General features: G+C 69.9%; 1 pseudogene; it reads right to left on the bottom strand.

Annotated features, from left to right (window-relative positions):
- Positions 1-10,163: 10,163 nt before the first annotated feature.
- LOC149911581 (uncharacterized) lies at positions 10,164-11,774 on the bottom strand (annotated as a pseudogene).
- Between the last annotated feature and the right edge of the window lie 24 nt (positions 11,775-11,798).

Genomic DNA, 11,798 nt, shown 5'->3' on the forward strand with positions numbered 1-11,798 from the left:
GCCTGCTTGCGTGCGTGCGTGCGTAGGCCCGGCTTGGGATGGCGGGCCCACGCCGAGGCGCGGGTGCTCGTGAGGGGGTCGCGGTATGCCGGCACAGCCGCCTCCCCCTCCTCCTCCTCCTCCTCCCCCTCTCCCCCCCCCACCCCCCGCCCCGGACTCGCCTCGCACGATTTATCTTTACCTACCTTTTTTTTTTTTTGCTTTGTTCAGCTTTTTACAAACTTCTCCATTTACGTATGGTTTTCCAGTTTTTTTATTTTTATTTTTATTTTTTTTAAATTTTTCCATTTCTTTATTTATTGGTGGGCTCGCGTGTGCGTGCGTGCGAGCGAGCGTGCGCGCGTGATTTTTACTTTTTTTTTGCTGCGTTTTTCATTTTTATTTTTTTCCTTTGTTTTTATGTTTTCTTTCTTTCTTTTCTATCTTCTGTTCCGTCTCGTTTAACTTCGAACGTTTCAGCTTCTGTTTTTCTATTTTTTGAAATCTTTTTTTATGTTTATTTCTTTTAGCTTTCCCATCTCATCGTTCAAAATATCAAAAATATTTTTCTACGTACCTGTCTGCTTGCTCGCTCGCTCGCTCGTTTGTTTGCTTCCTCGCTTGCGGGCGTAGGCCCGGCCCGGCGGGGCTTTCCAGGCGCGGGGTGGTCGCGACGGGGTTGCGGGTAGGCCGACACAGCCGCCTCCTCCTCCTCCTCCTCCCGCAACCCCCCCACCCCCGCCCAACCCCAGCCCCCCCTGCCACCCCCCGCAAGCTTAAGCCTACCCCCCCACTCCGGGACTCGCCTCGCATTATTTTTTTGTTTGTTTGTTTATTCTAATGTTTTTATTTCCGCGCTTTTTCCTTCTTCCGTTTCCTTTTAAGCTTCTCAATTTCCGTACGTTTTCCCAATGCTTTTTGAACCTCTGTCTAGTTGTTTATTTCTCTGTTTATTGATTTGTCGGCTCTCTCTCTCTCTCTCTCTCTCTCTCTCTCTCTCGCGTGCGTAGGCCCGGCCCGGCCCGGCCCGGCAGGCCCTCGCCAGGCGCGGGAGGTCGCGACGGGGATGCGGGTAGAGCCGGCGGCCGGCGCCTGAGGCCTTCCTTGCCCCCGCCCGCCCTGCACACGCACCCCCCCCCCTCCCCCCGCCCCCGGCCCCAGCCTTGACCCCTGACCCTCCCTCTCCCAGGCAGATGCGATTTTTAATTTCGTTTTTTTTTTTCCTTTTTAAATGTTCCTTGACTTTCCTCGTTGTTCTGATCTTTTCATTTCATTTTATCTTTTGTTTTCCTATTTGTAGGCCCGGCTCGGGATGGCGGGCCCACGCCGAGGCGCGGGCGCTCGTGACGGGGTGGCGGTATGCCGCCACAGCCGCCGCTGCATTCCCCCCCCCCCCCCCCCCCCCCCCCTCTTAACGTCCGTCCCGTGCCCCGTCGTCCCCCCCCCCCCCCCCCCCACCCAACACCCCTCGGCCCCCACCGCCCGGACTCGCCTCAACGTGATTTTTCTTTACCTATGGTTCTTTCCGTTTAGACTTCTGCCGTTTTCAGCTTTTTTAAAACTTTTCCATTTATATATGATGTTTCTCCGATTCCCCCCCAATATTTTTCCATTTGTTTGTTTATTTATTGCTTGGCTCGCTCGCTCGCTCGCTCGCTCGCTCGCCCGTGCGTGCGTGATTTTTTTTTTTTTTAATTTTAATTTAATTTTTTCCTGTGTTTTTATGTTGTCTTGTTTAGCTTCAAACGTTTCAGCTTCTCTTTTTCTAACTTTTTTTTTAGTTCTTTTTTTTTTTCTTTTTTAATTTTCCTCCTTATTTATTCATTCCATTAAAATATTTTCCTACGTACCTTTTCGCTTGCGTGCTTGCTGGCGGCTGCCCGCCTGAGCCCCCCCCCCCCCTCCACCTTTTTCTTTCTTTCTTTCTTTCTTTCTTTCTTTCTTTCTTTCTTTCTTTCTTTCTTTCTTTCTTTCTTTCTTTCTTTCTTTCTTTCTTTCTTTCTTTCTTTCTTTTTCTTTTTCTTTTTCTTTTTCTTTTTCTTTTCTTTTTCTTTTCTTTTTTTCCCCCTCCGTGTTCCTGCTTTTCTGTTTTCGATTTTTCAGAAGCTTCTTAATTTTTGTATGTTTTTCTGATTTTTTTTGAACTTTTTTCCGTTTCTTTCTTTAGTTATTGGCTTAATTCATATATTTATCTATCTACCCATCAGTCTGCCTGTCTCCCCGTCCATTTGCTTGCTTGCTCGCTTGCTCGCTCGCCCGCTCCCGCGCGCGTGCGTTTGAGTAGGCCCGGCCCGGCCCGGCGCGCCCTTCCGTTGGGAAGAAGGGGGTCGCGACGGGCTTACGGGTAGATCTCGCGGCCGGCCACCTGAACTTCCCAGCGCGCAAAGCCTAAACCTGACCCTTACCCTAACCTCGCCCGCCTACCCTAACCCTAGCCCTAACCCGCCCTCTCCCGGACGTGCCCCGCCCGACTGGCCCGCTTTTCTGCAGCACCTGTAGACGTATTCTTCTTTCTCTCTCTCTTTCTCTCTTTCTCCCGCCCCCCCCCCGCCCCCCCCCCCCCCCCCCCCCCCCTCTCTTTCTTTCTTTCTCTCTTTTCTTTCCCACCCTAGTCCCCTCCCCCGGCCCCCCGGCCCCTCTTACTTTCTTCTCGAAGACGTCCGTCCGACGTCCGTGCGAGCGCTCGTTTGCTCGGTGGTCGTCCGTTCCTTCCTTCCTTCTTCTTGGGGGACGTTGGCCGAGAGAGCTGCGGGATTTGGGTTTTCCGTTATTTCTTCTTCCCGCCTTTCCTTTCTTTTGCCGCTGCCCGTGCCCGTCCCCCTCCACCCACCCGACTCCCACCCTGCCCGATCGGACCGGGTTTGTTCGCCGTTCCCGCCTCCTTTTTTTTTTTTCTTTTTAATTTCATTTTTTACTTTTTTAAGCTCCCTACCTCACCCGCACCCCCCCACACCCCCCTACCCACCACCACCACCACCTCCCACTCCGCCCTCCTCCTCCCCCTCCCACTCCTCGGTCCCCCCCCCCCCCCCCCCAACGCCACCCTCCTTTTTTTTTTTTTTTTTTTAATTTTTCTCTCTCGCTTCCCTCCGGCGGGCCAGGCCCGATGGCTTCGACCGGTCCCCGCAAACTCCCGCCCCCCCCCCCCCCCCCCCGAAACCGGCCGAGGACCCACCCCCAGCCCGCCACGCGCTTTCTTTCCGTTTCTTTCTATTTTTTCTTTTTTTTCTCTGGGGGGAAAGGGGGGGGGGGGGGGGTGGCCGGGCCGGGGTGGGTGGGTGAGGGAACGGGCACGCCCGCCGCCCGGGAGAGGGGCTCAGGGCGAGCCCGGCGTCCGGATGAGTCGAAGGAACGAATCCCAGACGAACGCACACACCCACCCCCGGGACGGACGAGGCCGTTCCCCGCCGGCCTACCTCTGCCGCCGTCTTCCCGCCATTTCTTTTCCTCCCCGCGCTGACACGAGCGGCCGATCCCGTCGCGAGCCCGCCGGACGTTTCCCGCCCGCCCCGCTACGCGCGGGCGGGGACCCGCCGGCGCCTGCGCGCTTCCGCAGAGGGGGAGTGGGGCGGGGGGGGCGGGGGGGGGAGTGGGGGGGGGAAGCGGGGCACATAGCGGCGAGCGGGAAAAGCGCCCTCCCCGCCCAAAACACAAACACACACCATCACCACCCCCACCCCGCAAGCCGCGGGCGGATCGGGTTAGAAATACCCGACTCCGAACACCCGGCGCGAAGAGCTACCGGGCCACCGAGCGAAAAGGGAATCAAACGAAAAGTGTCAAACGAGCGAACGCGCACGCAAACACGCGCCGGTAAAATAAACAAACGAACGGACAGACAAACAAACGCACGCGAGACGAACGAGAAGGGGCCTCCGCCGGACCCCGAGCCGCGGCGGCCGCAATGCGGACCCCGCACCGAACCGCGCCGAACGCGGCCGGACGCCCCTCAGAGCGGGGGCGGCCGGCCGCGCCAGCCGCCGACACGCGGAGCCCGAGTACGCCAGGAACGGGCCGGCCCGGGAGCGACCGACTCGGTCGAACCGAGGCGGAGGCGGCGGCGGCGGCGGCTCGGGTACGACGGAAAGACGGCAAGGCCCAGGCGAGCGCCGAACAACCCGGTCGCTGCCGCGGCGGCGGCCGGACTGCGCGCGGTCTATACGGCTCGGCGCGGCTCGGCCGGTCCGCAGCGGCAAGGAGAGGTCGGCAAAAACGGACGGCCGGAGGTCGCTGCGGCGCCGGCCCGGCGGCGGCGGCCACATCAGCCCGTCTCCGCGCGGTTGCCTGGTCTCCCGCAGCGGGCCAGAGGTCGCTGCGGAGCCGGCCCGGCCGCGGCGGCCACGTCTACCCGGCTCCGCGCGGCTGCCTGGCGCGGCTCAACCGGCCTGGGGTCGCTGCGGCGCCTGCCCGGCAGCGGCGGCCACGTCTACCCGGCTCCGCGAGGCTGCATGGTGCGGCGTAGCCGGCCTGGGGTCGCTGCGGCGCCGTTCCGGCATCGGCGGCCACGTCTACCCGGCTCCGCGCTGCTGCCTGGCGCGGCGCAGCCGCCCAGGGGTCGCTGCGGCGGCGGCCCGGCAGCAGCGGCCACGTCTACCCGGCTCCGCGAGGCTGCATGGCGCGGCTCAACCAGCCTGGGGTCGCTGCTGCGCCGTTTCGGCAGCGGCGGCCATGTCTACCCGGCTCCGCCCGGCTGGCAGGCGCCGCGCAGCCGCCCAGGGGTCGCTGCGGCGCCGTTTCGGCAGCGGCGGCCACGTCTACCCGGCTCCGCGCGGTTTCCTTGGTCTCCCGCAGCGGGCAGAGGTCGCTGCGGAGCCGGCCCGGCAGCGGCGGCCACGTCTACCCGGCTCCGCGAGGTTGCATGGCGAGGCGTAGCCGGCCTGGGGTCGCTGCGGCGCCGTTCCGGCATCGGCGGCCACGTCTACCCGGCTCCGCACTGCTGCCTGGCGCGGCGCAGCCGCCCAGGGGTCGCTGCGGCGCCGTTCCGGCATCGGCGGCCACGTCTACCCGGCTCCGGGAGGCTGCCTGGCCTCCCGCAGACGGCCTGGGGTCGCAGCGGCGGCCCGGTAGTCGCGGCCACGTCAGCCCGACTCCGCGCGGCTGCCTTGTGCGGCGCAGCCGGCCCGGCTTCGCCGCGGAGCCGTCCCGGCAGCGGCGGCCACGTCTACCCGGCTCCGCGAAGCTTCATTGCGCGACTGCAGCCGTCCTGGGGTCGCTGCGGCGCAGTTCCGGCATCGGCGGACGAGTCTAACCCGGCTCCGCGCGGCTGCATGGCGCGGCTCAACCGGCCTGGGGTCGCTGCGGCGCCGGCCCGGCAGCGGCGGCCACGTCTACCCGGCTCCGCGAGGCTGCATGGCGCGGCGTAGCCGGCCTGGGGTCGCTGCGGCGCCGTTCCGGCATCGGCGGCCACGTCTACCCGGCTCCGCGCGGCTGCCTGGCGCGGCGCAGCCGCCCAGGGGTCGCTGCGGCGCCGTTCCGGCAGCGGCGGCCACGTCTACCCGGCTCCGCGAGGCTGCCTGGCCTCACGCAGACGGCCTGGGGTCGCTGCGGCGGCGGCCCGGCGGCGGCGGCCACGTCAGCCCGACTCCGCGAAGCTGCATGGCGCGACTGCAGCCGTCCTGGGGTCGCTGAGGCGCCGTTCCGGCACCGGCGGACGAGTCTACCCGGCTCCGCGCGGCTGCCTGGCGCGGCTCAACCGGCCTGGGGTCGCTGCGGCGCCGGCCCGGCAGCGGCGGCCACGTCTAGCCGGCTCCGCGAGGCTGCATGGCGCGGCGTAGCCGGCCTGGGGTCGCTGCGGCGCCGTTCCGGCATCGGCGGCCACGTCTACCCGGCTCCGCGCGGCTGCATGGCGCGGCTCAACCGGCCTGGGGTCGCTGCGGCGCCGTTCCGGCATCGGCGGCCACGTCTACCCGGCTCCGCGAGGCTGCCTGGCGCGGCTCAACCGGCCTGGGGTCGCTGCGGCGCCGTTCCGGCATCGGCGGCCACGTCTACCGGGCTCCGCGCTGCTGCCTGGCGCGGCGCAGCCGCCCAGGGGTCGCTGCGGCGGCGGCCCGGCAGCAGCGGCCACGTCTACCCGGCTCCGCGCGGTTTCCTTGGTCTCCCGCAGCGGGCAGAGGTCGCTGCGGAGCCGGCCCGGCAGCGGCGGCCACGTCTACCCGGCTCCGCGAGGCTGCATGGCGAGGCGTGGCCGGCCTGGGGTCGCTGCGGCGCCGGCCCGGCAGAGGCGGCCACGTCTACCCGGCTCCGCACTGCTGCCTGGCGCGGCGCAGCCGCCCAGGGGTCGCTGCGGCGCCGTTCCGGCATCGGCGGCCACGTCTACCCGGCTCCGGGAGGCTGCCTGGCCTCCCGCAGACGGCCTGGGGTCGCAGCGGCGGCCCGGTAGTCGCGGCCACGTCAGCCCGACTCCGCGCGGCTGCCTTGTGCGGCGCAGCCGGCCCGGCTTCGCCGCGGAGCCGTCCCGGCAGCGGCGGCCACGTCTACCCGGCTCCGCGAAGCTTCATTGCGCGACTGCAGCCGTCCTGGGGTCGCTGCGGCGCAGTTCCGGCATCGGCGGACGAGTCTAACCCGGCTCCGCGCGGCTGCATGGCGCGGCTCAACCGGCCTGGGGTCGCTGCGGCGCCGGCCCGGCAGCGGCGGCCACGTCTACCCGGCTCCGCGAGGCTGCATGGCGCGGCGTAGCCGGCCTGGGGTCGCTGCGGCGCCGTTCCGGCATCGGCGGCCACGTCTACCCGGCTCCGCGCGGCTGCCTGGCGCGGCGCAGCCGCCCAGGGGTCGCTGCGGCGCCGTTCCGGCAGCGGCGGCCACGTCTACCCGGCTCCGCGAGGCTGCCTGGCCTCACGCAGACGGCCTGGGGTCGCTGCGGCGGCGGCCCGGCGGCGGCGGCCACGTCAGCCCGACTCCGCGAAGCTGCATGGCGCGACTGCAGCCGTCCTGGGGTCGCTGAGGCGCCGTTCCGGCACCGGCGGACGAGTCTACCCGGCTCCGCGCGGCTGCCTGGCGCGGCTCAACCGGCCTGGGGTCGCTGCGGCGCCGGCCCGGCAGCGGCGGCCACGTCTAGCCGGCTCCGCGAGGCTGCATGGCGCGGCGTAGCCGGCCTGGGGTCGCTGCGGCGCCGTTCCGGCATCGGCGGCCACGTCTACCCGGCTCCGCGCGGCTGCATGGCGCGGCTCAACCGGCCTGGGGTCGCTGCGGCGCCGTTCCGGCATCGGCGGCCACGTCTACCCGGCTCCGCGAGGCTGCCTGGCGCGGCTCAACCGGCCTGGGGTCGCTGCGGCGCCGTTCCGGCATCGGCGGCCACGTCTACCGGGCTCCGCGCTGCTGCCTGGCGCGGCGCAGCCGCCCAGGGGTCGCTGCGGCGGCGGCCCGGCAGCAGCGGCCACGTCTACCCGGCTCCGCGCGGTTTCCTTGGTCTCCCGCAGCGGGCAGAGGTCGCTGCGGAGCCGGCCCGGCAGCGGCGGCCACGTCTACCCGGCTCCGCGAGGCTGCATGGCGAGGCGTGGCCGGCCTGGGGTCGCTGCGGCGCCGGCCCGGCAGAGGCGGCCACGTCTACCCGGCTCCGCGCGGCTGCCTGGTCTCCCGCAGCGGTCCAGAGGTCGCTACGGAGCCGTCCCGGCAGAGGCGGCCACGTCTACCCGGCTCCGCGCGGCTGCCTGGCGCGGCGCAGCCGCCCAGGTGTCGCTGCGGCGCCGCCCCGGCAGCGGTGGCCACGTCTACCCGGCTCCGCGAGGCTGCATGGCGAGGCGTGGCCGGCCTGGGGTCGCTGCGGCGCCGGCCCGGCAGAGGCGGCCACGTCTACCCGGCTCCGCGCGGCTGCCTGGTCTCCCGCAGCGGGCCAGAGGTCGCTACGGAGCCGTCCCGGCAGCGGCGGCCACGTCTACCCGGCTCCGGGAGGCTGCCTGGCCTCCCGCAGACGGCCTGGGGTCGCTGCGGCGCCGGCCCGGCAGCCGCGGCCACGTCAGCCCGACTCCGCGCGGCTGCCTTGTGCGGCGCAGCGGGCCCGGCGTCGCTGCGGAGCCGTCCCGGCATCGGCGGCCACGTCTACCCGGCTCCGCGAAGCTGCATTTCGCGACTGCAGCCGTCCTGGGGTCGCTGGGGCGCAGTTCCGGCATCGGCGGACAAGTCTACCCGGCTCCGCGCGGCTGCATGGCGCGGCTCAACCGGCCTGGGGTCGCTGCGGCGCCGTTCCGGCATCGGCGGCCACGTCTACCCGGCTCCGCGCGGCTGCATGGCGCGGCTCAACCGGCCTGGGGTCGCTGCGGCGCCGTTCCGGCATCGGCGGCCACGTCTACCCGGCTCCGCGAGGCTGCCTGGCGCGGCTCAACCGGCCTGGGGTCGCTGCGGCGCCGTTCCGGCATCGGCGGCCACGTCTACCGGGCTCCGCGCTGCTGCCTGGCGCGGCGCAGCCGCCCAGGGGTCGCTGCGGCGGCGGCCCGGCAGCAGCGGCCACGTCTACCCGGCTCCGCGCGGTTTCCTTGGTCTCCCGCAGCGGGCAGAGGTCGCTGCGGAGCCGGCCCGGCAGCGGCGGCCACGTCTACCCGGCTCCGCGAGGCTGCATGGCGAGGCGTGGCCGGCCTGGGGTCGCTGCGGCGCCGGCCCGGCAGAGGCGGCCACGTCTACCCGGCTCCGCGCGGCTGCCTGGTCTCCCGCAGCGGTCCAGAGGTCGCTACGGAGCCGTCCCGGCAGAGGCGGCCACGTCTACCCGGCTCCGCGCGGCTGCCTGGCGCGGCGCAGCCGCCCAGGTGTCGCTGCGGCGCCGCCCCGGCAGCGGTGGCCACGTCTACCCGGCTCCGCGAGGCTGCATGGCGAGGCGTGGCCGGCCTGGGGTCGCTGCGGCGCCGGCCCGGCAGAGGCGGCCACGTCTACCCGGCTCCGCGCGGCTGCCTGGTCTCCCGCAGCGGGCCAGAGGTCGCTACGGAGCCGTCCCGGCAGCGGCGGCCACGTCTACCCGGCTCCGGGAGGCTGCCTGGCCTCCCGCAGACGGCCTGGGGTCGCTGCGGCGCCGGCCCGGCAGCCGCGGCCACGTCAGCCCGACTCCGCGCGGCTGCCTTGTGCGGCGCAGCGGGCCCGGCGTCGCTGCGGAGCCGTCCCGGCAGCGGCGGCCACGTCTACCCGGCTCCGCGAAGCTGCATTTCGCGACTGCAGCCGTCCTGGGGTCGCTGGGGCGCAGTTCCGGCATCGGCGGACAAGTCTACCCGGCTCCGCGCGGCTGCATGGCGCGGCTCAACCGGCCTGGGGTCGCTGCGGCGGCGGCCCGGCAGCCGCGGCCACGTCTACCCGGCTCCGCGAGGCTGCATGGCGCGGCGTAGCCGGCCTGGGGTCGCTGCGGCGCCGTTCCGGCATCGGCGGCCACGTCTACCCGGCTCCGCGCGGCTGCATGGCGCGGCTCAACCGGCCTGGGGTCGCTGCGGCGCCGTTCCGGCAGCGGCGGCCACGTCTACCCGGCTCCGCCCGTCTGCCAGGCGCGGCGCATCCGCCCAGGGGTCGCTGCGGCGCCGTTCCGGCAGCGGCGGCCACGTCTACCCGGCTCCGGCGGCTGTTGGCGTCTTTTGTGTGTGGGGGGGGGCGCTGCTGCTACGGTGCGGCCAGAGGCGTCGCTCTAATTCTCTGCCTCCAGTTATGTCGAGGTAAAGGTCGGCTGCATTCGGAGCCTTTGCCGGTAGTCGGCGTCGTCGTCCGTGGAGCTTTCTTTTCGGATGCCTTTACTTTTCGTCGGTAGGAGAGAGTGCGGACTCTGCTCCGGAGATCGGTGGTGAGCGGGCGCTCGCGAGCTGGGTTGACCGGCCGGCCAGATGGGTTTCGGCGGCGGTCGGCGGTGGCGGCGGCTCTCTGGGGCGTCGGTTCGTGTGGTCGATCCGGTCGCTTCGGTTTGTCCGTCGCGCCCCGTCCCGCCGTTCGGCGGTGGGTTAAGGCGGTCTCCCGGGCGAGCGGCGAAAAAAAGCCGGGCAAGGCGAGAGAGAGCTGTGCGGGTGAAATAGCCGGCTCCCGCGCCGCCCAGGGCGAACCCGAGAAGGCGAGAGAGAACAATCGAACGAACGGGGGAAGCCGGCTGCCGCGCTCGCTGGCGCGAAGCGGAGAAGGCGAGAGAAAAAGCGAGCGCGGAGAAGGGCACGGTCCGGTCAGCCGGCACTCGAAGGCAGAAGGGCCGGGGGCGTCCCCGGTGGGTCCCGCCGCGAGGGTGGAAGGCGGGACCCGATGGTCGTGGCGGCGGCGCCTCGTTCTCGTTCCGCACCGCATCCTCACCTGCACGCGGGAGCCCCGGCCGAACACGAGAGGCGCTCCTCGGGCGCGTCGGAGAGGCTTCCCGGCGGGCCGGTCCTATCCCGCTCCCCGCCTCGCTCGGGGTGGCGTGGGGCGGGCCGGTGTTCAGGCACGGGCGAGCACCTCTCGGCAGACGTTGCCCACGCACACCCGCCTGCACGTGCGCGCGCGGTCTTTCCGCCGCGTCCTGGAGAAGGGCTCGCATCTTCTCCTCCCTTCCTTCCTTCCTTCCCCCTACCCGTCTTCTTGTCGATCGATGAGGCCATTCGGGTCGCGTCGGAGAGGGCCCCCGGCGGGCCGGCGCTTCCACGCTCCCCGTCCCGGGGAAGCCGCGGCGGCGTCCGGTGTTCAGGCACGGGCGGCCTCCTCTCCGGTTCGCTTCCCGCCGTAGGCGAGGTGAGGCGCCCGCCCGGGCCGAGAGCGGGCTCGTCCGTCCGTTCGCTCGGTGCCGGAGCAAGGGCTCGCCCGACCGAATCCAGCCGTGTGACAGCCGAGCGGCCCCGCGAGCCGCAGGCGTACCGAGTTCGTTGAGCGAGGCGCCGGCGCCGGCCTCGGTTCGGGGCCCGGCGGGTGCCGGCCGCGAGCAGCTAGCCGGCGGGGTGGCAACCGAGGAAAACCGTGGACAAATGGAGCCAGAGAGAGAGAGATGGGGGGCTGCGCCCGCCCGAGCGGGCGAGCCCGGAGCAGCGCGGCGCGTCCCGCTCCGGAGCCGCCGGGGCGTGGGGGCCGGGGGCGTCCGCCGGCTTCCCCCCCGCTTTCGGGCCGCCGCAGCCCGCGTCGGTTTTCCTGCCGCATCCCCGCCCGCTGCGGAGCGTGCCGCCCCTGGAGAGGGTCCCCGAGCGGGGGGCCGCGCCCGCCTCGAGGTCGCGTTCTCCTCTAGCACGTCCGCCTTCCGCGGCGGGGTCTCGTCTTACCCCGCCCGCTCGTCCGCCGGCCCCGGAGGGCGGGTCAGCCCCGGCCGTGCGCCGCGCGCGCCTCCGGCTCCCGCGGGGGGAGCCCGGAGCGCGCCGCCGAAAGCAGCTGCGCAGCGGCCCCCGCTCCTTCCCCGCGCGGGGGAGGCCGGCGGGGCCGCCCCGGGGACCGGGCGCGCCTCTCCGCGGAGAGCCGCCCGCCCCGCCGAGCGGCGATCGTTCGCCCCGGCGGCCGCCGCCGCCGACCCGGGAAGTCTGCCCGAGGTGAGGCGAGAGAGAGAGAGGGAGAAAGAGCGGTCGGCGGCGGGCCGGGCTCGCCGGGCGGCGCCCCGCGGCGCGGCTACCTGGTTGATCCTGCCAGTAGCATATGCTTGTCTCAAAGATTAAGCCATGCATGTCTAAGTACACACGGGCGGTACAGTGAAACTGCGAATGGCTCATTAAATCAGTTATGGTTCCTTTGGTCGCTCCCCTCCCGTTACTTGGATAACTGTGGTAATTCTAGAGCTAATACATGCCGACGAGCGCCGACCTCCGGGGACGCGTGCATTTATCAGACCAAAACCAACCCGGGCTCGCCCGGCGGCTTTGGTGACTCTAGATAACCTCGAGCCGATCGCACGCCCCCGTGGCGGCGACGACCCATTCGAATGT

This window comes from Phasianus colchicus, unplaced genomic scaffold (genome assembly GCF_987193195.1).
Source record: "Phasianus colchicus unplaced genomic scaffold, bPhaCol1.hap1.1 HAP1_SCAFFOLD_89, whole genome shotgun sequence".
NCBI lineage: Eukaryota > Metazoa > Chordata > Aves > Galliformes > Phasianidae > Phasianus > Phasianus colchicus.